This window comes from Acomys minous, assembly GCF_964271855.1.
Source record: "Acomys minous genome assembly, chromosome: 5".
Classification (NCBI taxonomy): Eukaryota; Metazoa; Chordata; class Mammalia; order Rodentia; family Muridae; genus Acomys; species Acomys minous.
In genome coordinates this window covers 96166903-96192122 of record NC_140494.1, presented here as the reverse complement: position 1 = coordinate 96192122, position 25220 = coordinate 96166903, and the positions used below count along the sequence as shown (strand labels likewise).

At 44.8% G+C, this 25220-nt stretch overlaps 1 protein-coding gene across 4 annotated transcripts in view; it reads right to left on the bottom strand.

Moving 5' to 3' along the window:
* KIRREL3 (kirre like nephrin family adhesion molecule 3) overlaps positions 1-25220 on the bottom strand; it is a 554929-nt gene that overhangs the window by 473805 nt on the left and 55904 nt on the right. The gene's annotated exons all lie outside the window — the stretch shown is intronic.

Below are 25220 nucleotides of genomic sequence, written 5' to 3'. Positions count from 1 at the left end.
TGACTTGACTCTTTGTAGTACACAGTTTTCTCAGGGCAAGCTGCAACCTTTGAGTCATCTGAAGAAGATAGAAGCCAAGTGTTACAAGGTGGGAGAGGCCTGGGGTAGCATTCATCCATGTCAGCTACCCTCATCCAGCTAAGGCCAGTTTCAGGCTCTTCATACATTATCTCCTGGCAGCTGGCACTGCTTATATCTGACATTCTAGATCTTACTTATAGGCAAATCCATTTCAGATTCTCTTAATTCTTTTGACAGATCTGAACTGGATATCGCTAACTCATATCACCATTTACACACACACACACACACACACACACACACACACACACACACACACACTCACACACACACACCCTTAGATCTAGGCTTCACAGCATCAGAGCCTCATTTGTGCTCTGCAAGCTTTCTCCCCAGTGTTGTCCAGTGTCTGGTACAGTGTAGTATTTATTGAGGGAATAAACGAAGTAATAACAATCTAATGGTATCTAAATCATATTTAACCTTTTCTCAGTACTTCCACATTTACTAATTCATTTTTTTTTACAAATTATTTTATGTATATAAGTGATTTGCCAGCATCTGTGTCTGTGCGCTACTGGAACACCTGGCCTCAGAAGCCAGAGGGGAGTGTCAGATGCCCTGTGACTGGAGTGGCGAATGGTTGTGAGCCACCATGTGAATGCAAGAACTAAACCTGGTTTTCTGGAAGATCAACCAGTGCTTTTAACTGAGGACCCATCTCTCTAGTCTCACAGATCAATAGTGTTCCAACTATATTCCATAACATAGGTAGAGGGATTCGTGGGTGATTTTTAAGGTCAGTGAAGGCCCATTGTATAACATAAGACTTTATGGCTAATCAGTGGTAAAAGTAGAGGTTTCAGATCGCCTGGTTTTCAGGAAGTGCTATTTTTATACAAGTCTGTGCTTCTGGCAGTTTAGCATGCAGTAGAGCTCCACCCTCAAGGTGTAGCCTCAGGAGATCCAGCTTCAATAATCTGCTCTCTGAAAAGCTCCTAGGTGACGTTGAAGCAATGGACCAGGTTGATAAACAACCATTAAGACTATCTCTTTACCAAGTGTGGAACAAAAGGTGTACAAGAGACACAGGCAGTTCCTAACATTCCCGGGGACAGTGACCAGAGCACAGAACTAAACTCATCATCAGTGTAGAAAGACAAGCTCTCTGGTCTAATTACAGAAGAGGCTGTTCATTAGAAAGTAAAACAGTGCCGGGAGGGATGGTGTTCAATCCCAGCACTGGGGAGGCAGAAGGAGGTGGGTCTCTGAGTTCGAGGCCAGCCTGGTGTATACAGTGAGTTCCTGGACAGCCAGAGCTACATAGTGAGGCACTGTAACAAACAAACAAATGTAAAACAGCTGTGGATGGAGCTCCTGTGGATGTGGAGGGATCCTGGGTTCAATTCCCACTGCCACCAAGAAGAAGCAGCAGAAAGATGAGGAGAACGAGGCAGGGAAGAGGAGGAAGAAAAGGGATGAGCAGAAGGGGAAGAGAAAAGGAGAAAGGAGGAGAGTAGAAGCAGGGGTGGTGACGACAAACAAATCCTCTGTGAATCCAGATCATGCGGTAGGATATCGCAAATTAAGGATGCTTCGATGTAGATTGATCACCACCTAGAGCTCTCCTGAATGAGGTAGGTTTGGATGAGCTGGGTTTGGAGTTAGGTTTAGATTTTGAAGTCGCCGAGGACATTAGAAGTGAGCTGGTCCAGTTTCCCCGTTTCTACACCTCTATAAAGGAAATGAAGGTTTAAAGATGCGCCTGACCCAGAGACCCAGCGTCTCCTTCCATTTGATCTCCCATAATCAAAGGGAGGCAGGACTCCCAGCTACTTCTCTGGTAGTAAGTGTGGTCCTCCTATAGAGTGCAACAGATATCATTCGGTATCAAAAGAGGAAATGAAATTCTGGCATGCACATCGTATAAGAACGGGCCATGAAGATAATTATGTGAACCCAAACCAGGACAAATCTATAAATCCACATCCATGCAATGCAACATCTAGAAGAGTCAAATTTATAAAAACAGAAGAAAAAAAACCCTTAGCTCTTCCTAAGAGCCACCAAAGCGTTACTATTTAGTGGGAGCAGAAGCTCTAGTTGGGATGCTGAGACTATCCTGGAGCTAGAGGGCCGCGGAGTTTGTACAGCCCTGTGTATGTAATTAACACCACTGAATTGTATACTTGAGAATGGTGACCGTGTAACATTTTATACATGTTGTTATAATAAACACACAGAAGAATAATGACAAACCTATAAACCAGAAAATCTTTCCAAACTGCACCACACCACAACACACACTGTTCCCTGCAGAGCCCTGTGTAGCCCCAAATTAGGTGTGAACTGAAACCCATGGCCTCCTGCAATCTCATTTGCGTGCGCTCGTGCACGCACACACACACACACACACACACACACACACACACACACACACACACACACACTTCCTCCTTATCACTGGAGAGAAGATTCTGGGGACTCTGGTACACTAGTGAGGGCTTTGCTTTTCCTCCGTCCCAGCTGTGCCTGGGACAGGTGCCTGGCAGTGCATCTGATGAACGTTCAACTCCTGTTTCTCTTGATGTGTGATTACACAGCTTACGGTGACAGGGCAGAATTTAAAATCCTGTGACTCACCTCTGCAAGCTGGGTTTCCGTAAGACTCCGAGCTCATCCTTGGCATGTTTATTGCTTCCTGGGAAACTAGTTTTCTGCGTTCTCAGAATTATGAGTCTGGCCCATCATGATACATGTCTCTCCGAGGGAGGAGAGGCTGGGCCCAGTGGATGAAGGACACACGACTTGAGTGAGTGAGATGGATGTCGGGAATGCCAGTGAAACGCTTGTCGTTCACTTGCTCATCATGACGCACCCCTGCGCTGCCTGTGTTTGGCTGGACTCAGTCGCAACCTGTCTGCTGGGGAGAGCCAGTGAATTACAAGTAAGCGAATAAACATGATTTAACAGCGGAAGACAAGGATTTGCCACACCACAAAAACTTCCCCTTTCGTTTATTTTGACAATTTTGTGTCTAATATTTACAGTGGTACTTTAGACTGTTCAAGGAGTTTTAGTGTAAGGAAGTCTTTGCAAACTGAGTTGCTTATTCTCTGACAAGGTGATGAGTGAGCTTACAGAGCATGAGGTGATCATCAGATTTCAGCGAACTGGTTACATTCTTCTATTTTTGCATAAATATTCTTTACCGTCATCATGAATGATTCATGGCATATATTAGGTACACTTACAGAGAATGAAAATGATAATTTCTATGCCTCCTGGGGGTTTTCTTTTAAATATAAGATACAGGTTTCAGATAAAAACAGAGACTGTTTCGTTCTTAAACCTTGTGCCGATGCAGACATTATTAATTGAGTGCCACTTTGTAGAATCATTTTCTGCATTGGATGCCAGGTAGCCGCCATCAGCTGATTACTGTGTGTACAAGGACTTCCTACTCTGTGCACATTCCTGGGAGGGAGGGATGAGCTTGCAAGATATTTTTCCTACGCAAAGAGAAGAAAGGGGAGAATCAAAGGAAAAAGGTTGGTTTTTTTATTTGTGTATTTGGTTGGTTGGTGTTTTGTTTTTGTTGTTGTTTGTTTGTTTGTTTTTGTTCTTTTGTACTTTCCAGGTTAACATATAGGCTGTTTAGAGACTTTAAGGCCTTTTGTTGCTTTCTTAAATCTGATTTCTCAGTGTGGATCTCTTGTGCTATGAGTGGGCAAGAGCCCTGTGGTAGGTGGAACCTTCATTAACGGCCTTGCTTCCAAGACAGGAGAACAGTGGGCCCCTTGGTTAAAGACTCATCATAGCCACGTATTCTCTTCACTTTCCCCTTTCTGAAGTTCCTGTCGAGTAATTAAAATCACTTTTGTTAAATGAGCATGGTTGGCTCAATAAGCCAAAGGCAAGTTTATAGATCTGTAGGACAGAAACTACTTTAAAGCTTGGCTGTGCTGGCCATGGAATGACAATTAGAGTAATTGATAACTAGGTCCTTGATGTGGAGTTGCCACCCAAGGCTTGCCACACATCAGTGGAGAGCCGGCTTCACCAGTTAGAGAACACAGTGCTGGAGCTGGGCTCTCTTGTCACATAAGCTGCAGTGGCCAAGGACGTGCTGGGGTTTTGTTTTATTTGTTATTTATTTATTTATTTATTTGTGTGTGTGTGTGTGTGTGTGTGTGTGTGTGTGTGTGTGTGTGTATGTGTGTGTGTGCACACGCGCCCGCGCTGCCAATTGTTTCTTTTGAACACACAGCCAGTTGAGGCCTTTGTGGTCTGGAAGAGAAGCCCTTTTCCTGATACAAACATGGCTGCAGAGGCATGCGTGGCTTTCAGAATGGATACAGACAAGTTTCTGAGTTGATGTATTCAAAGAAAACTGTAAGAGCTGCAGCTGGAGGTGGCATCGGGGTAAGAAGAAGAGGCATGGGACTAGCCTGAGCTAAAAGCATACAGGCTAGCACAATATAGATAAAAGAGATATACTTTGGTTTGACTTCCAACATATGCAATAACGGTACTATCGCTAATCTACATGCCATTTATTGAGAGATTACTAGATGTGTGGCATTTTGCTAAATGTGTTTATAATGATACCATTTAATTTTGTCATCCAATTCTATCGTTTAATCTTCACACCAACTCCTCAGAGCACTTATCTCTCTCCCTCTTGTATGAAGGAAAGATTTTAAAAATTAAACAATTTTCCTAGAGTTAGACAGTAAACGGGTAGGTTAGAAATATGGCACCCCCTCCCAAGATCATTCTCCTAACTGACCTTGTCATTGTTCTGCCCCCCTGTAATTTACTTCATCTATAGGATGTCCTCACTTTGTCATCGCTGTAAGGGGTGCCTGACCTTCCATGAGAGCTAGTGGTCAGATGAAGACAAATGCCCAACACTGTCATAGCACCATCAAATCACCTCACTGTTGAACAAAAGGCAACCCTAAAGCTGCTGGTGTGTAACAACCCCATATGGCTGTGTGCTTTCTGGTCCATTTGATGTGGGTTTGGGCTTTCAGATGAGACGTCCTGTGAAAAGCTGCTACCTTTGCTCAGTTTTGGTGTTTTTTTGGGGGGGGGCTTTTTCTCTTCCATTTAGAAGTTTTATTAATACTCTATGCCCACCATTCCCTAACTCTTGCGATAATACTTGGCTACTGCCTAAACTATTGTTGTTGTTGTTGTTGTTGTTATTGTTTATTTTGGAATTTCACATCATGTACCCTGATTACGTTCAATCCTCAGTTCTTCTAGGTCTGCCCTCATCTTTGTAATGCCCCCAAAAGAGGAAGAAGAAGGAGGGCGAGGTGGAGGAGTAGGAGAAGGAGAAAGAGGAGGAGGAGGAGGAGGAGGAGGAGGAGGAGGAGGAGTAGTCGTTGTCCAATTTGTGTTGCCAATATACTCATGGGAGTATATTGGAGTTTAGTCATTGGGAATTTGACTCTAGTTCTTTGTTCTCAAAAAGTTGCCCTATTTGGCTTGACTTTCTCCCTACCCTGTAGACAGACTTCTGTGCATTTACTTTCTTCTTTAATCAGCCTGGGCATTTAAGGTTTATCATTTCAGACTAGGCACCTGCCCCCCTCACACACACTGAACCATGCCACACCACACCACACCATAACACACACACACACACACACACACACACACACACACACACACACAGAGTCTCACATAGATAACCAACACACAACACACATACACACCAAATCCTCACTTACGCAACCTCATCACCACCATACACAATACTAAATCCTCACCTATGCAGGTTCTCACAACACAAACACTCAGCAAGGCACCCTCGAGGCCCCCTGCCCCCGGCCCACACACACACTAAAGTCCAGGTTGCATCATGACCTACTTCTCCAATCCTGGGATGAGAGGTTCTGGCCTTGTTATGGCTACTTTATAGATGCCAGTGTGACCGGCCTCAGGGATGGTGAGACAGTTGGTAAAGCATCATTAATGGGATGTCACTGAGGATGCTTTAGGAACAGACTAGCATCTAGATCTGTAGATAAATAGGGAAGTTTGCCCTCAACATGGGTGGGCATTCCCCAATTAGCTGATCCCACAGAAAGCAAATGACAGAGGGGGAAAAAAAACACAATTCTCTCCCTCTAGTGCTCAGGTACCCCTACCCCTGCCCTTGGACATACAGTTTCTTCAGACTTTGCACCCTAGAATGTGCATAGTTGTCACTTAGCTTCCTGGATGTGTGGCCTCAGTAGTTACACCACTGGTCCTTCTATATCTGCAGCCACTGGGCTCAGGCTGAGCCACACCACTGGCTTAGATCACAGATGGTGTATCACGGCACTTTCCCACTCATAACCTAATACAATCCATTTCTGAGATTCACAGTTATATATCCTGTTGGGTCCATTCTTGTGATCAGAGTTCTATTTGTCATGTGTCCTACCCATTTTCAGCCCCTCCACACCACCTGCACTCAAGAGATAGGGAGCATGGGCGTCTCTTACAGCCTCTCCTTCTTATAAAGCCATCTGTATTCAGTCATGGGGCTTTACCTTAAAGACACTATCTGCAGAACTCTTTCATTACCACTTTAGAGCTGTTGTTCTGACCACTTTTACCCTTTTTATTTTCTTAATAGGATTAGTTAATTAAGAGAAAAATCCAATGGGAGCAGTGACAACAGCAACAGAAAAGTCTACCTTTGGTCCACAAAGTGGCCTCTGTGGTTACTTCTTTATTTCCTCCTCTTCAATTTCCTGAAAGCATTATTCACAGTTTATATTCATTTCCCAGACCCCGCTCTGCCCACAACCCAGAGCATTCTGGTGTCTATGTCTGCCATTCCTCCTAAACGACACTCTGAGGTTGCTAGTGACTTTGTTGCTGGATGTTCCAGTGTGGTGGTCAAGCGTACACATCATTAGAGTCAGTGTCCCTTGCTTACTAAATGCTGTCCTCCTTGTCTGGGCTTCCTCGCAGCGTGCTCACTCGATCTGCCTACTCCTTTGGAGGCTTCTTCTGGTGTGCTGGTGTATCCCTCCTCGTTTTCTCATTTCCCTGTATCCCTTCCAGGTTTGGTTTAGATTCTTCCCTTCATCCTAGGAGAAGTTTCTCTCTTGGGTCACAGCCCACGTATCCACATGTTTATTGACACCCATATGCAAATTCTCTGTAGTCAGTTCTTGTTTGGTGTATCAAATGAAGAATTCTTTTCTTTTTCCTTTCAACCCTTTCTTTCATTTGACTATCATCAGGAGCAGTTCCTTCATCTCCCCATTTGCTCAAACTGAAGCATATTGTGTAGTCAATGAATTCCCCCATCCCACATCCCCTGGGACCCATCAGTCACTAAATTCTTCTTATTTGACTGCTGGTCCTCATTCTGTATGTAGCATCTGTCATGGTACCCTGTGCAAGGATACCTGCAAATAGATATCTTAGGCTGACTGATCAGACACCTGTTGACTTGGTTGCCTTCATTTCTTCTGTTTCCTAGTTGAAGCCACTGTCATCTTTCACCTGGCTGAGTGTATCCACTTGGTTTCCCAGAACAAGCCACGTTCAGCTGGCCACTCCCCATACTACAGGGAGAGTAGAACAGTTTGCAATATAAACCAGCTTCTCACTCTCTTGATTACGCCCAGCTTCAGAAAGCCTTCTTCACGCACACGCATGTCATAGTGCAAGACACTCATTAAGTGCTCAAAAAATATTTGTTCATGAAAAAAAAATGATTGGAATCTACACTAAAGAGGATTTGATTTCCGTGAGTGCAGGAAGCATAAATGCCCATTAGCTCTGGTCATTGTGTGTGTTTGTCCATTTGCAATTAGGGTGTATCTGACTTCACACATTAGACCCTCGGCTGCTCTTCTCTGCCTATTGGCTCCCTTTCAGAAAGCAGCCTCAGAGAAGGATTTACTTGAAGGAGGGAATCTTGGGCGATGTGTGGAAGAATTACAGATAAGAAGTATTTTAGCTGCATTATAATCCACATGTTTCTAAATATGAGCACCATGCTCACTCTGGCCTCTGCTGTTGTTCACTGTGCTGACTGACACAATCAGTTGTCTGCTGATCTGAGGTCACCAGCATCCTCTACACCTCCCCAACACTCTGGTGGCTTCTTTGTTGTTGAGGATGAGGTTGTTTAGTAGAGTGACTCACTTTACTGTAGTATGGGTATTCACTATAAGCCTCTCTCTCTCTCTCTCTCTCTCTCTCTCTCTCTCTCTCTCTCTCTCTCTCTGTGTGTGTGTGTGTGTGTGTGTGTGTGTGTGTGAAAGAGAGAGGGCAGTGGGAGGGGGAAGCCATCCCTGAGAGCTTTGCCCTTAGAGCAAAGGGAAAAGGAGGTTCCCTTGCCCTAGAGGGAGGTGTGACCTTTTTCTTAACAAGATAGGGAAGAGCTTATAGTCTCCCTCAAAGCTTTGCCAAGGGTTTGGTAGATAAGCTCCTCTGCTGTAGCTTCACTGTCCCACACCATATCTGTTCACAGGATGGTCTTTGACCATTCCCTAGGATGTTGATAGCCCTGGGTCTAATATTCAGGTGTTCTGACTGAGTGAGAATGGTAGGTAGCACAAGGGAGCTGTCCCCTGTCAGTGACCAGAGTCTAGGAATGAACAGTGGACTGAGGGGCTCTTCTGCACCACAGACCAGGAGTCCCATGAGCTGCCTGGAGAATATTGGGAAGTTCATGGATTAAGCAGAAAATGCTATCCCAGCTGAACTTAGCAGGAGAGCTGATGTCAGGGACAGGTAGCTCATTTGGACCCGCCTGCTCTCTACCCCTTGAAGTTGTGATTTCTTGCCAGTCATTATTCACTGAGGTGATGCTAACAACTTCCGGGGTCATGGGTACCTGGGCAAGCTGAGGGCATTGTGGTCATGATGTGTTGCCTCTCTCCCTCCTGCCTGTGCTTAGCCATTCCCTAGGCCAGGGGCCAAGAGGCTGTGCTACAGTAGCTTCCTCGGGACTACAGAGTCTTTTTCCTTTCCCTACCAGATACCCACTCCTTCCTCCTCCCTCCACTTGTGAAACTCAGGGAACAGGGCTTGTCACTGGAGTGAAACCTGCAGCACACTTGAGCTGAGCTTACAGGCCACTTCGATCTTGAAAGATAGAATCAATTAAAATGGATCCTTCCACTTGCCAGCCATGTATGGATGCATCGCCTGTCCTATCCATGACTGACAATGACTTGGTCAAGCGTATAAATGCTCTTCCCTCACTGCTCCCCATACAATCTTATCTTTGCCGTTTGTGTACCAGCCCATGGTCTCTCTGCTCAGATTGTTAGGTAATGTCTAGCTAGGTCCAGGTGTCCAGGAGTGAAGTGTTCTGGTCAGAGATGCATACTGCCCTGCATCCAAATGTGTGACTACAGCTACAGAAAAGAAAGGCCAGGCAACATTGAGCATTCCTAACTTAGTATCCTCCTGCTGTGGTTTGAACGGAAATGGCTCTCACAGGCTCATAGGCCTGAATGCTTGGTCACCAGGAGTGGCAGTATTTGAAAGGATTAGGAAGTATGGCCCTGTTGGAGTGTGTCACTGGGGGTGCCCTTTGAAGTTTCAAAAGTCCATGCCAAGCCCAGAGTCTCTCTCTCTCTCTCTCTCTCCCTTCCTGCTGCCTGCGGACCCAGATGTAGAACTCACAGCTACTGACTTCTCCAGCACCATGCTGCCAAGCTCCCCACCATGATGATAATGGACTAAACCTCTGAAACTGGAAGCCAGCCCCAACTAAATGGTTTCCTTCATAAGAGTTGCTGTGGTCATGGTGTCTCTTCACAGCACTAGAACAGTGACTAAGACAGTCCCTCATCTCAGTGAAGCACGCTGAAGCCTAGAAATGCCAGAGCATTTTTCTTATCGCGCTCCCTTCACTGTGGCTCTCTGGAGCCATGCCAGTCTTTTTTGTGCTTTCCTTCTTAGGGCCTGCCAAGGTATGTAGCAGCATACAGGGGGGCCACAGAAAGGGCCCCGTGGTCAGTGGAGGAACTTAGGGGACTCTCATACTCTCCCTATCTTGGTAGATGGCCCTGGACTGCACCATGGTGACCCCTGTGACTTGCTGTCAGACTGCCAGATAGGATATAAGGTGACAGAAGCCACCTGGCAGCCACCTGAGGGGAATCACAGACTCTTCAGCGGGCATGACTTTGCCCATTCTGTGGTTTGGACGTCATGCACAGCCAAGCCTTATGGAAACCTCTTCTATTCGGGCAGCTTATGAATACTAAAGCGAGTGGGGGAGGAAAGGAAAGGAAAGGGAGAAAGATGTCTTGGTCAGAAGTTTTTCTAATCGCTATGGATTTTCCCTCGTTTTAGTGGATTTGAGAGAGGGCGTAGGGAAAGGAAGGGGAAAATCAAAAGCGGATTATTATCCTGAGCTGCTCTTCTTTTTCATCCTTAGCCGTGACAGCAGCTCCCTGCTTGCCCTATCTGCATGCTAAAGACTGGGGGAGAGGGCCTGCGAAGGATTGACAATTGGGCTGAGATTACAAGTTCCTTGCATCTTGAAAGATAGAATCAATTAAAACGGAGCCTTCCACTCACCAAGTAAATTAGCTTTTAGAGAAAACATCTGCCCTTCCCTATAGTGCCTGGAAAATACTAAGGGTAGCTGAAATGGGGTGATTGCACGTGAAAGCACTGCAAACACACTGTGCATACCTGGTACCCAAGGGTGACCCAGTAAACACTAGCTCAACTTCCGGCGACACATGGACATGCTCATGTCTGCGTACATGCTGCCCATTTACACACACACATGCGTCCACATTACTTTTCATTTTGCAATGCTAGATGTGAAATGTGTCAGGCTTCTAAGAGATCCTGCTGGGCTTGCAACTTCCTTTCCCGGTTTATTGCGAGAGAAAAAATAAAAACACACTTTAACAAATGAAAAATAATTAAAGGTCTGCTTTAACCCCTGCTTCCTGGAAGCACAAGAAAATGTGGCCATGCCATCTACTGAGGTACCACAGAGTAGAAAACATAGCAGGGGCTCAAGTATTTCCACACTCCCCTTGGCCCATCTTCTGGCCTCCGGCACTATCCATGTATGAGCTCCCCTTGCCTCATCTCCCCAGCTTCCAGCACCACCCATGTATGCGCCAAGCACTTTATCCACTTGAGACTCCTGTGTGCTCACAAAATCTCAGAGAAACTGTTCTTGGGATGTGTGACCTTGGAGACAGCATCTTCCAAGAAGACTGTCCAGGCAGGAGTTCTAGCTCCCTGATTCCCAAGTCACATGGCAGGGGGTGCTGCATGGGCATCTGCAGTTTAAAATAGTCTTTGGTGAAGCCTGGGAGCTTCCCCATTTATAAGTGGAGAATTTAGGCAAGGAAAGCTATACAACAACTGCTTGCTGAGTGCCCTCTTGCTTCCCCATGCTGGACAGAGCTTGTCCAGGGTGTCAGGAGCTGCTGAGTGTAGTGATGCCTGAGCCACTGATATATACTATGGTCAAGGTGTTTTTCAAGAGAGCCCACAGAAGGGAGTGTCATTCTGCATAAAATGCCAGTGACCTTGAGGATGCACAGATGATTGCTCAGCAGAGAACTAGGATGCCTCCCAGTAGAGGGACAATAAGGGGCAAAGGTTCTGACTTGCAGAACATAGTGGCATTTCCTTGGCGGCATTACAGGTTGAGGGAAGGATGCCCAGAAAAGAGGACAGGAAAATTGGGCAAGGGATCTGATTTCCTTGGGCTAGAAATGCTTCACAATTTGTCATGTAGGCAGTGTGTGTGTGTGTGTGTGTGTGTGTGTGTGTGTGTGTGTGTGTATGTGTGTGTGTGTGTGTGTGTGTGTGTGTGAGAGAGAGAGAGAGAGAGAGAGAGAGAGAGAGAGAAGAGAGAGAGAGAGAGAGAGAGAGAGAGAGAGAGAGAGAGAGAGAGCATAAGTAGTGTGTGTGTGTGTGTGTGTGTGTGTGTGTGTGTGTGTGTGTGTGTGTGTAGAGCATAGCTGGGGAATCCCCTGATGTGGGCTAGGCTTTGGGAAGATTGCTCAGAAATCAGACACAATGCTCACAGCTCCTGCCTCTTTGGCAGTTCAGGGACTGTGGCCGGACTAGACCTAAGGACAGAGAGTGAGAGGCGGCAAAGGTGGCACTGGGAGGAGAGGCCTAGGTTTCCTTAGCAGGATTCTTCATCCCCCCGGGGAAGCCTTGAACAAAGCCAAAGAAGCCAGAGTGGCACATGACCCAGTTTTGCAGACAGAGACACGACATTATACTGGGGAAGCTGGTGGCCCACTGAGTCAGCTAGGCCTAAAAACCAAAATGCCTGGAGTCTCTGAGTCCCTAGGCACCGGAGAATCTATCCACAGCATCCAGTTCCCCCTCACCGGGGTATACATTCTCCTAAGCGCGACACTGAACGTGACTCTGCCCCAGAAAGTGGTCCTCGGTGGTGCTTTCTTTTCATCCTTGAGCTTCAGTCTGGCTTAAACAACAGCGACACAACACAAAGAAGCAAGATGAGAGTTTGTAATTGCATCAGAAGGCTGTGAGGGAGCCACCCCACCCCCACCCCACCAACTCCTAACTACACTTGAGGGAAGAGGAGGGAGGGGTGTGTAATTTGTTCATTTCTTGCATTTTATGGAACACTTCACTTTGCTTTCAACATAATTATTGTTGTACTTTTTCCTGTTCCCCATTTGCTGCGTTAAAAAAAAAAACAGCCCTTCGTTCCCTCCCCCCTCACACTTTTCTTAATGCATTAAAATTAATAACTCGTAACAGTGACCTAATTTGCTTTGAGTACTGTAACTCAGGGGGGTTTTGTTTTTGTTTTAGTTGTGTGGGGTTTTTTTTTAACCTCCCTCCCTGATCTGCCAAACCCTTGACATGTTACTGTGGCAACAGGCACAACTTGGCGAGTTCATGAATGAGCCCCTTTGTGCCCACAAAGCCCTCTCCTCCACCATTATTTGAGATGCGCATGTTTCTTCCTTGCCAAGGGAGCACTGTGCTTGGTGTATTGGAATGAGGCTGCCCTGGGCATGGACCCTAAGACAACATCCGATGCCCGTTACCTCCTGCCCTGCAGGAACATCTGCTGCAGGCCCTCCTCACCTTTCCTAAGCCCACTAAGATTCTGTGGCAAGAGTGCTTCCCTGACCACAAAGGTTTTCCAACTTAACATGTGTGTCTATGGCTAATCTGTCTTTCTGGACTCCAGTACTCTGCCCTTTGCTACCACAACCTTAGACCTTAACTAGGAAGTTAGCAGTGGGTCAAAGCTGGCCACTGGGTTCTCTCTATCCCTTGGTCCTAACCTCCATTTCACCAGTTGTCTTCTTCCTCTGCAAGGAACTTCCTTTCCTCTCCCTGTGCTCTTCCATGCCCCCTCTGGCACATCGTATACCATGGCAACCAGAGGTCACACTCCACCTCTACATAAAGGGCATCTCCTTTCTCTTAGAACTGTGTCATAATCTTGCCCCAGACTATTAGGCTACTCAAGACCTGCAGGCATGCTGCCTTGACTTCACCATAGGCCAGCAGAGGCCTTTACTCCTAGTCACCCTAACATTGCCATACTATGCCATGGGTGTTTTCCTCTAAGCTTGGCACGGTTTATTCCCTCTGTCCATTTCTGTTTTCACACATGGAAAAAATAGGCATACCTGCTCTCAGGAATCTCCATGGGGTTTTCACCCTACCCTGAGAGCTTGGCCTATCATAGAGCCTATGGATCCCAGTTGTATGAACATAAATAATACTTGCTTCCTCAGGTTGTCAGCAAGCTCATAGAAGGAAGGGGTTGCTTCTAGGCATTGCTGTGTCTCTGACATCTGACACAGAGCCTGCCTACCACACTGCCTTTCTGTCACAAACCCTACCTATCATTATGCCTGCCTATCAGATTGACTGAACGCGTGAGTGAATGAATCAATAGGCTGGAATACATTATGACCTTTCTCTTTTTCCTTCCCTCCATCCTTCACCCTCTCCTTCCCTCCCTTCCGTTTTCTATCTCCTCCTGCCTCTCTCTTCCTTTCTGCCCATCACCTCACAAGCATTCAGTTACATGGAAGAGGAGGCACACAGAGGGATTGCCCTGTTGTCTAGGGGCACACAGATTTGGGAGACTTTGAAATAATCTTAAACAGCCTTCTTCTGGTTATTCACCTGTTCATCCCTCTAGGATCGCCATCCTAGAGAATGAAGCTGGTCCATCTGCACAACCTTGTGGGCACAAAGTGTAAGAAGGAGATACTGAGCAGTGCTAGTGTCCACAAACTCAGTGGAGTATAGGTAGGCGGACATTTGCACTCACTCACCTTTCTGACATCCTAGAGCAGATTGCCACAAGTTTCCAGATGGTTGCAATGGGATAGGTAATGTGCAAACCAACCCCCTTGAAGCAAAGAGAAATCTGTTGACAGAAGATGTAATGGACTGAGGTATTGTTGTGTATTCTGGGAGCTTCAGATGCATGCTGCCCCTCAGCCAGGATGCCAGGGTTGAGCAAAGCACTCCTATGCCAAAGACAGGATCAATGTTTTCTTCCATAGCTACATGGAGAAGGAAATCTATCAACCCCTCCACAGACAGCAAGAAAAGAAAAAGAATTAAGACTGTATCAAAAGGCTTGGTATTGATTTCTAAAACCACACTGATGCCAAAATGATTTGAGTCTATTTCTGTGTTATGGCTGAGATCTGGCACCCCCTCAGCCTCTGCCTGACCTCCCAGGGCTATGACGATGGAGTCCCCCTTCCTAGGGTGATACTTCAATCCTAGTCTCACATGGTCTCATGCCTGTTTGTCTCCAACAGCAAGGACATGCGCGTGAGGGTGCAGGGCAGCTTCCTGAGTCTCATCTGGGAGCAGCCAAGCGGGCCAACTTGAGAAGCCCTATTTCAAGGCTGATTTAGAGTGATGCATTTTAAAGCCTTGCTTAGCTGCACACAGACTACCCACAACCTTTTTGTCCTTACAGAGGTTTTCAGTCCATAAGGAAAAGCTGAGACTCAAGGCAGAGAGCCTAACAAGCATCAGGCTCGTGCCTGGGGCAGTCTCTGCTATAGACATCCCAGCAGGCTGCTCCCACCAGGACTGTTGTGAGCTCCTTCCCAGTGCATGGCCAGAATCCTAAGTAAGGGCAAAGGCCTGAGTATTTAATTTCCCTGCAAGTGAATGGCTTCTGTGCACTAGAAGAAGAAGGGGGAAAAAAAAATACACTCAAACTACGAATTTGTAATTGCTTGAGATTTCACCTTCTGGCCACACTTCTCTTTCTATGGAGTTATTAAAACCCACACGATATGGTCTAATAATTTATTAATAGTCAACATAAACAGATAACAGCTCACAGAGCCATAGCAGCCATTGCATATTAAGTAATGAGGGGTTATTTAAGAGCCATCTCGCTGGAGAGCGGGAGGCTTGTTAAATGTGGAGTTATTGCTGTGGTGGCATAGGAGCTCACACACATATACAAGGCTGCCTGGCGTCACTGTGACCCCGTCTTCATTGAAAGGAGTGTGTAGACTGTGCCTGCTTAAGAGAAAAGCATCCAGATTAATGGGAAGAAGAGATACCTCTTCTCTTCAGGGAGCAAAGTAACAATGGGGCATAGTTCAACAGCTCTGAAAGGCAAGCAGCCTCTCCGGTGTCCTTGTCAAGGTGCCTGCCTCAGGTATGTGTCTGCCTTTCTCATACTCTTCTCTCTTAGTTCCTTAGACTTAAACTCATTGCAGCCCAGTGGGGACTCTCTGGTCCCTTCGGCCATCCCAGCCCCAATTTGCAAACCCTTCCTTCTTAGAATGATCACATTATCTGCTCTGGGGACCCTCCCTGCACTCTTTCAGAGTGTCTTATAACATCTCAAATTCAATAAGAGATGCCTAGCAACCAGACTGGAAGGCAGATAGAAGACAAATTGTCTTTATTTGTAGACAATCTATATATATTAAAACACCTAAGGAATCTACAAAAATATCACTATACCTAATAAATAAGTTCAGCAAGTTTACAAGATGTAAGACAATATGCAAAATGCATAATTTTGATTCCATGTACAAACACTGATCCCAAAGAGAAATTAAGAAAACAATTCCATTCACAATAACATACAAATAACAAAAGACTAGAGAAAAACTTAGCAAAAGAGTGAAAATTTTCTTTACTTCCCACTAAAAATGTTGCTCAGAGAAATTAAAGTAATTCTAAATAAAAAGAGAGACAATGAACACTGATTCAGGAAAACTGAAAAATGCTAAGATGGCAGTTTTTCTTAAATTATCTTTGGATTTAAATACAAGTCCTATCAAAATCTCAGTCCCTGAGATAATTGGTTTTAAGAAGCTGACAGTCTAATCCTAAGATTTATATGGAAATTCAAAGGGCCCAGGAGAGCCAAATGAACAAAAACTAAAAAAGAGTAAAATTGAAAACTTATACTGTCTGGTTTTAAAACATGCCGTGAAGCTATTTTAATCTGCACAGTATGGTACTGGCAGGATCATAGACTCATAGGTCAATAGGGCAGAGCCAACTACTACTCAGAAATACACTCCCATGTTTATAGCATTTGTCATTAACTGATTTTGAAATAAAGTGCTTAGGCATGTAAGGGAAGAAGAATAGTCTTCTTAATGTCTGATGTTCATTTAGAAACTTGCATGGGAATATATGAGTTTAGATCCAATCACACCACGCATCCACAGACTAAACAAAAAACTGATTCTGACAAAAATGTAAGAGCTGACATTATCAACATTCTAATGTAAAATCATTGTGTACTCGAGACTTTTAATTCACACTAGAAACATGAGCCATGAAAGAACATATCAAGACTTTCTATGTCATCAGGATTAAAATCATTTGCACTTAAAAAAGACTTGTATTAAGAAAGTGAAAACATGAGCCACACTCTGGGAGATCGTTTTGTAAATTATATCCTTGATGAATAGCATGCCCAGAGCTTATAAAGAGCTCTTGAAAGTCAGTAATAAGAAAGCCAACAACCCAAATTAAAACTGGGCAAAAGTCAAGAGAAGGAGGTAAGACACAACACAAGAGGAAATAGTTACCAAAGTGAGATCTGATATAGGATTGTTATCCAAAATAGACAAAGAACTCCTAAGACTCAGCAATAACAACACAAATACCCTAATGACAAATAGGCCGAGTGCCTAATCTTAAGGCTATTTCCTAAAGAAAATTAGCAGAGGGCAGATAAGCATAATAAAATATCTCAACATCATAAGTCAAGAAGGAATTTCAAAATAAACCAAGAGACACAGCTACACAGTTGCTCGACAAAGAGCATCTAGAGTACCACCAGAAGTGAACACTGACAGATAAGAGAGTAGGGATGCTCACTGATGGCAAGGATGGGGAAAGCCATCTCTTGGAGGTCAGTAACAGAAGACACAGCTACTGTGCTTGTTGGCATTTACCCAACTAAGCCAGAAAAAAAAAAAACCTGTGTCTATACAAAGACCTGCACATGGTTGCTTAGAGTGATGCTATTCATAATTGCCAAAAGTTGGAAGCAATGGATGTCCTTGAGTAGATGAATGGATGGATGACAGACCACTTTATCCAGACAATGCAATATTATTCAGTGCCAAGGCCTCACCAAAACAACCCCCGCCCCCCAAAAAAGCAGATCTATCGAGCCATAAGAACAACATGGGTGAAACTTATGCACATGTTAGCGAGTGAAAGAAGTTAATCTAAAGAGGCTGCACAGTATATGACTGCAATTATATGACACTCTAGAAAAGGCAAACCTATGGTGGCAGTAAAAACAGTAGCATCTGCAGGGGTTTAGGGGAGGGGAGAATGAATAGACAGAATTCAGAGGGTTCAGGGCAGAGACACTGCTTTGGTAGGATACTCTAATGGTGGCCACCTGTCCTCTATGTGTTTTCTAAACGTGCAGGGTGTACACAGCAGCAAGTAGAAGGTAATCTTAACACAAGCAGTAGGCTCTGGGCTCTGCCAGGACGGAGGTTGGGCAGCAACATGGGGGATTTTGCTGTGAATGTAAAGCTGTTCTAAAAATTGAAATCTACTTAATGAACTGTGTATGTGTGATACATATATGAGTGTATGAGAGGGAGATGGGAGAGGGAGAGGGAGAGATTTGTGTGTTAGGGTAGTGTGTGGTGTAGTGTAGAGCACGTGTGCAGGTCACAGGGCAACCTTAGGTGTCTATCTTTACCGTTCACCTTGCCACAGAGTCTCTTGCTCACCATTGTGATCGCCGAGCTGGCTGGCTTACAAGCTTCCTGTCTCTACCTCCCATATAACTGTAGCAGCTTTGGGATTACAGATGTGTGCTGTTACCTTCAGATTTTTTTTTCTGAGGGATCCAAACTCAGGCCGTCATGCTTGTGCATTAAAGATTGCATTAACGAAGCTGTCTCCCCAGCCCCCCAGTCTACTTTCAAATAGTCAAAAGACTTATCACAAAATATATACCAACTGATTAATACCATGGGAAAAATGTTCAACATCATTAGTCACCAAGGAAATAAGATTAAACCATAACAAGTTGCTACTTCATGCCCGGAAAAATGGCTGTGATCCCTAAGAGCTGTTGGTGAGGATACGATGTAGCTGGGATGATCAGTGTTTCTGGAGCAGTGCAGGTGAGAATGCACAACACTGATGGAAGGAATGAAAATGGTAGCTTCTAAACATGAAAAGCATCAAGCTGTCATAATATCCAACAATTCTGTTTCTAGATATCTACACATGAGAAATGAAAACATGCATCTCTGCCAAGACAGGAACAGAAATGCCCATGGCATAATGGCAGTAAAGTGGGAAAATAAACAATGTCCTCCAACTGGTAAAGGATAAATAAAATGGGGTGAATCTTTGTAACAGATACTTGTCTACAATCAAATGTTAACAGACTACTGTTATCCGATATAACACGAACAAACCCTCAAATCCCATCATGCGTAAAAAGGCAGATCCAAAGCTCCATTATTGTACAACTCCATTGGGACAAAGTGTCCAGAAAAGACAACACCACAGACGTAGAAAATAGGACTGTCATTTGCAGCAAAGCCTGGGAATGGGGGCTGTCCTCAAATTGCCATGAAGGATCATTTGGGGGAGATGAGATTGTTCTAAAATTGGATTGCAGTGATAGTCACACAATGGTGTACATTTACTAAGCAGTGAATTTCGTGGTACATAAATTATACCTCAATAAAGCTGTTAAAAAATAGCAGATGCTTATTAAGGATGTCAGAAGGCTACATGAATGGGGAGGGCACACATTAAGGACTACCTATCATTAGCTTAACATAATCCCATTACTGGTGAATGAGTCTTTCAGGAATACTTCCTGCTGTTCCTAGAGAGTCTCTGTATTTATCTAGGCTTCAGCCTCCCAGTTACATCAAGCAGAGACAATTGAAGCAACCAAACTCAATCCAAGCATCATGTCTCCAGCAGAGTGAAACAGGATAACTTCCAGCTTAGCCTACAAGAAGACAGGACCTGTCAGCTGCTGCTAAAGCTACCATCGCCTTCCAAATGCCTTCCGTTTATCCCAGTGTGGGTTAAAAGGCCCGAACCATATAGTTATCACTTGCCACCTGACTGCCCTCTCCTTTGTACAGGGTGTGGGTGAGGATAACAACTTATTTTTGTTAGGTACTTACAAAGCGCTTTAACACACACTAGTTCATGTATCCTTGTAGCAGCTCTATCAGTACAAGTGACAGTGTTGGCTGATAACCTCTGCAGTCAGCTCAGTCCTGGTCAACAGGATGAAAGCAGGAATTTGCTGTGTGTGTGTGTGTGTGTGTGTGTGTGTGTGTGTGTGTGTGTGTGTGTGCACAATGAGGCAGACTCTCTATCCCCAATTCTCCCTCTTTTTCCACACCAAGAACACTGATGACACCTTCAAAGAAGAGCCGTCATACTGGGACATCAAGGAATATCAATGAGTAAGAAAGGCTGAAAAAGAGAGCATCCAGGGGGTGTCAGTCCTGGTCCTGAGCTGGCTGAAGTGGCAGCTCCTTGGACTCTGTGCTAACTGAGACAAATGGATTTCTGCCTGCTGAAGCCATCTTGGTTGGGCTTTCTGTATGTTATTGCCAAACCTACACATAGCTGGTAAGGCAGAAAATATTAGTCATCTATCTAATAGACGTAAAGACTAAGTCTGAAAAAAATTATGCAGCCCAACCAAGGTCAGGTTATCGGTGAGAGGAGAAGCAGGGACTGGTAGCCAGGTTTCTGTACCTAATAATAGAAGTAACAACTACTGAGCCCAGAGCTCCAGGCCTCTCTCTGAACCGGTAGGGCACTTGACTTCCCTATGTCTTCCAATTCTTACAGCTCTACAGGTGAGGGATTCTCCTCATCCCTTGGTTTTAGATGAAAACACTGAGGTCAAGAAAAGTCAAGTCTGCTGCTGAAGGTCACAGCGAATGGGATGCTAACTAGAGGCATGCATGCCTTGAGTGCTCTGAGGGATTAAGGGATGAGACCTGTTCCTAGGCTAGAAGGCACTTGCTGTTCTGCGTCTCCACCCACTAAAACCACACAACAGGCCTGGGTTACCATATGGCATTCAGATTAGATAGCCAACTTCCAATGTTTTTGTGTTTGTGTTTACGGCGGTTGTGATCCTATAAGACACAGAAGAGAAGTTCCTAGAAGCATGGTCTTTTTTGCTCTTTAAAAAAATAAATCATCATTGTGTCTTTCAGAAGAGCTCACACTGCCTCCAGGATGTAGGGAATTGTTAACTGGAGATAGGGTTAAAAATCAAACAACACTTCTCATTAGAACTAGATGCAAGGACAGCAGTTTGGGCCCAGAAGAAGTAAGAAGAGAAGAAAAGGAGGCTCCAGAGACCAGTGGCTGCCGGGACTGGAGCTTTGGTGTGAGAAGAAATTAATTGGTACCCAGGCACAGGGTGTAGACTCCATGTCTACATGCTGGGACACTAAGGGCAGCCTTAGTAGTTTGTACTTGTGTTGCCATAGCAGTTATGTGGGTTGGGCTAGACTTACAGGAGAGTGGTACAAAACTATTCCAAGGGATATGAAGGATGCTAATTGCAGTGTACTGTGTCTCCACAAGAAGCCCCCTCTCCCTCTGAGACGGGCAGCAACATCATTCATCTCTATTGGACCCAAATGAGTTGTTCAACCTTTAAGAACTTAATTGGTTTTTCCTTCTGGGTTCCCTGCCACCCCCAACAATGACTGAATAATTGATTGGCTTATACTGGAGCATCCAAAACTGATGGACGAGCCTTTCAGAAGATCATGGATTCCTAAAGCTAGGAAGAAGACAGTTCTCAGCACCTTCCACAAAATGTGGCTGGTACACTCAGCAGCAACCTTATTCTGCCAGGTTTCTTGCAAAGGGCCTCTCCTGATTACAGTCATGTGCTCTGCTCCCTTCAAGAGGCAGCATGCTGGTACCTTTATGAAGCATGTGTCCCTTCAGTCCCCTCAGCATCACTGTTCAGAATCAACCTTGCCCAGCATCCTTCGAGATGGCGCTGTTGTCCTACGTAGGATTGATTCATTGATTCAGCATTTCTACTTTACAAGAAACTGAGATTTCAGCAAACCTTATTACTCTGAAGACAATGCTCACAGCCGTATTGTGCTCCTGTGCTTCTTCCTAAGAAGCGAGTCTCCTTCCCCAGGGTCATAAGTGGCAGCGTGAATAGCTATAAAGTCATCTAAGGGTCTGGGTGAGAAATTATTAGGCGAAACTCTGAAGATGAGAACTCTTATTCGGCTCTTGGAGTGTTATCTTCTTTGACTTCTCAACACCTTCACTGCATTAGTCAACCCTCAATTCCTTTAAGCCTGAAGTTTTCCTGCCATGGAAAACTCTTAGCTTCTCAAATAGACCACCCATGTCTGGTTGCCCATGCCATGGTGCAACACTAATTCTGGTAGATCAGAGTGTCCCAGTACATCTACACATTGCCTCCTAGAGGCATGTATGACTAACTAGAGTTCCCCCATCAAAAGCAACCTAACTCATTTAACACTGAGGACATGAACTGTTTAAGTCCTTTCTCTTAGATTGGAAAAACAATAGTTGTTTTTTTTTTTTTGTCCTCTTATTTCAGCAGGGTTCCAGATAATAAAAAGATTTATAATTAAGCCAGTAGATTTACTTTTTGCTATGCCGTCCTAGATTATGAAAAAGTATAATTATATGCAATTAAAAAAATGAACAGTATTTCTTACCCGAGTGAAGCTTTAAAAGTCATTATGAATCCATTAGCTCAGCAGACCTTACAAATGGCCTTCACTATCCCGACTTCATTTAAATTTACAGCTGAGAGAAGGAACTTTTCTTCATTTCCACGTAGGGCATGTGTGTGAGTACGCATATGTACTTATGGGCAAACACACCAGAGGAAGTCATAATGGTCATGAGATGTTTGGGGTCTGGCTTCTACATCTCCTGTTGCTTCTGTGGCACTAGTTGTTCCAGTGCATTCACATGTGACTGTGTTACTGAGAGGTTGGCTTTGGCTTGCAGTTAGTTATTGTATTTGTCCAGATAATTACCTAGCTTGGTGGAAATCTGATCTTCTTGCTATTGGGACCAGTTGATCTAGAATTATCTAGATGGTCATGATTCTATCTCAACTGAGCCTTCATGTATGACAAGAAGTTGTAATGACTGAATGTTTCATCGGCACGAAAAGAATGAGTCTTGTGTACATATCCCTTCTCTTATGTCCCTTGGTGATGGAATCCTCCTAAGTATCCTCTTTAGCTATGGTGCTGGAAACATAGCAAAGCAAGAAAGTACGCAAGCAAACGGATCCCCCTACAAGAACTTTCATTTGACTGGTCGGGCTATTCCCATCTCTGCAGTCCATGTTTGCTCGACAGAAATAAAGCTTTTGGGAGTGACTATAATTCTGACCGATAGCAGAATCATCTCTGAAGGAACTAAAACATTGTATAAATGGAGTCAGAAATTCTAGAAGCAGAGTCTTTACATATATGCATTTAAATTATTTCTCTAGATCCAGGAACTATCGTAGTCTATGGCTGTAATCCCAGCACTGGGCATGGGGGTGGGGAGAAAAGAGGAGGAAGTGATCCTCCACTTCCCTCAAGGCTAGTCTGGAGCAGCCTGGACTACAGAATGAGACCTGGCATGGAGAATTCAGTGGCAGTGATAACACTCTAGCCCATGAGCTAATGGATGGAAATCCGAGAACGATCATTTTCCTTCTGTCATTCTTTCTTAGATGGATCAGCAAAGCTTTCAGGAGTAGAACAGGACACTTCTAACTCTTTCAGTCTTCTCGGAGGTAGCTGGCCCCAAGTCGGGTGATGTCACCAGAGCAGGAGGGCTGGCCTCCTGGGTAGCTATCTCTGTTATTATGGGTATGGTCATTCCGTGGATTTGTTCCTGGTCAGAATCCAGCTTTTAGACATTCTCCTTCCAATGCACATTCCATTCACTGGAAGCCACCAACAGTTTCCCCCAAGAACTAAAATACTGCACTACTCCAAAGTGAAATTTAAAGAGGTTATAAGTGGGCCAAGGGGAAAACGATAGAGGACTAAATTTAGGAGAAACAGACTTTAATACCACAGCCCACAGCATAGCCTTGAAGAAGTTTTCTGGGATAAGAAAGATTTGGCTATGTCATACCTAAGCCCCCTCTAGAAAATAGTATGCTCCAGTGTATCCAGTACATATTTTCCTTTTGAGTAATGTTTGTACTAAAGAGCTTTGTAACTGTGATCAATTTATTCATTTCTCAACCTTGATTTTCCCTTAAAGTGTTATACTAAGCACATATTGGACTAAGGATTAAGTGAGAAATGCATGGTATACCTCTAGCATCATGCCTGGTACATGATAAGCAGTACACTTAGCACAATATCATCATCGTAATCATCATCATCATCATCATCATCATCTCTTGTACCTCAAGGGTGAAATTCTCACTAGCCACATGTCTCCAAATAAACACAGCAACCTGACATCAAAAAATCAAGTCATTATTCCAACCCCAGATTCAGAAAACTGAGGTTCCCTTCAGAGAAAGCCCCACTCACTAGCCAGATCTGTTCTCTAAGCTGCAGAGGGTTACTCAGGTGCAGTGGCTCAGCATTCATTGTGCTATAGGCTGTATCCTTTATTATTTTAATAAATGAAGTCCTTGAGCATAATGGGATCTCAGAGGTCTAAACACCCTGGCCTTCACCCTGCACCCCTGGGCGGTACTCTGTGGGCACTTTCCTTTCAGAGCCCCCCCTTGAATCCAGGGCTTGCAAGAAGCCACCTTTTTCCTTTAGGCTGCTGTTCTGTGCAATTTCTCTTTCTTCCATGAGTACATCAAAGGCATGTTGTTTGTAAACTCCCCTTACCAGGGCTACAAGACTTGCCTCATTAACATGCAGGCAGTAGAGTAAGACAGGGTCTCCAATTTGTCATGTTAAGGAGGCAATACAGCAGTGGAGAGTAGCTTTAAAAGATCTTACTCACAGATGCTTCCGCCTCCTACCCACTGCAGACCCAGTCTCCTGAGACCAGACTCTACTCTCGAGCTCAGGCTAGCACACAGAGATCTCAGTGGTGAATGATCTCACTGGGGTGAGAGGACCCAGGGCTGGTCTGGAGGTTCACTCTCTGTGGATCCTCAGAATTGTTTTCTGCTGCTTCTGGGCCTTGAATAGCTTCTGCGGTCAAACATTCACCTTCATTCTTTCTTGCTTCTCATCAACTGGCTTACAGTTAAAACTCTGCTGGGGATGGGGGTGGGGGTGGGGTGGGGTGGGGTGGGGGTGAGGTGGGACTGGGGACAGTAGGAAGGGACCACCTCTACTCAGGATGCCTGGCTCCTGGAATGAACCATGTTTTTTTTTCAGTGTGTCCACCCACAATGTGATGTCCTTATTATCCACATCCTTAGAAGAAGGCTCCCCCTTTTGCGTTGTAGGAACAGAGTAGCCTACACATGGCTGGCTTTGCCTATGAGAAGCATTCAGGCATACTTCCATCATACTATGGATTATTAGGGAAGGACAGACATGCTCAGGACAAGATTAAGTCAGCAGAGACTGAGATAAATGGATAGTAATGCATTCAAATCAAGCCCGTCACGAAGCATGTCATCTGGGCAGAAGAACAGGGCAGAGGGCAGGACTGCAAGGTCACTGGGCTTAGAACGACAGACACAAGAGTCAAGG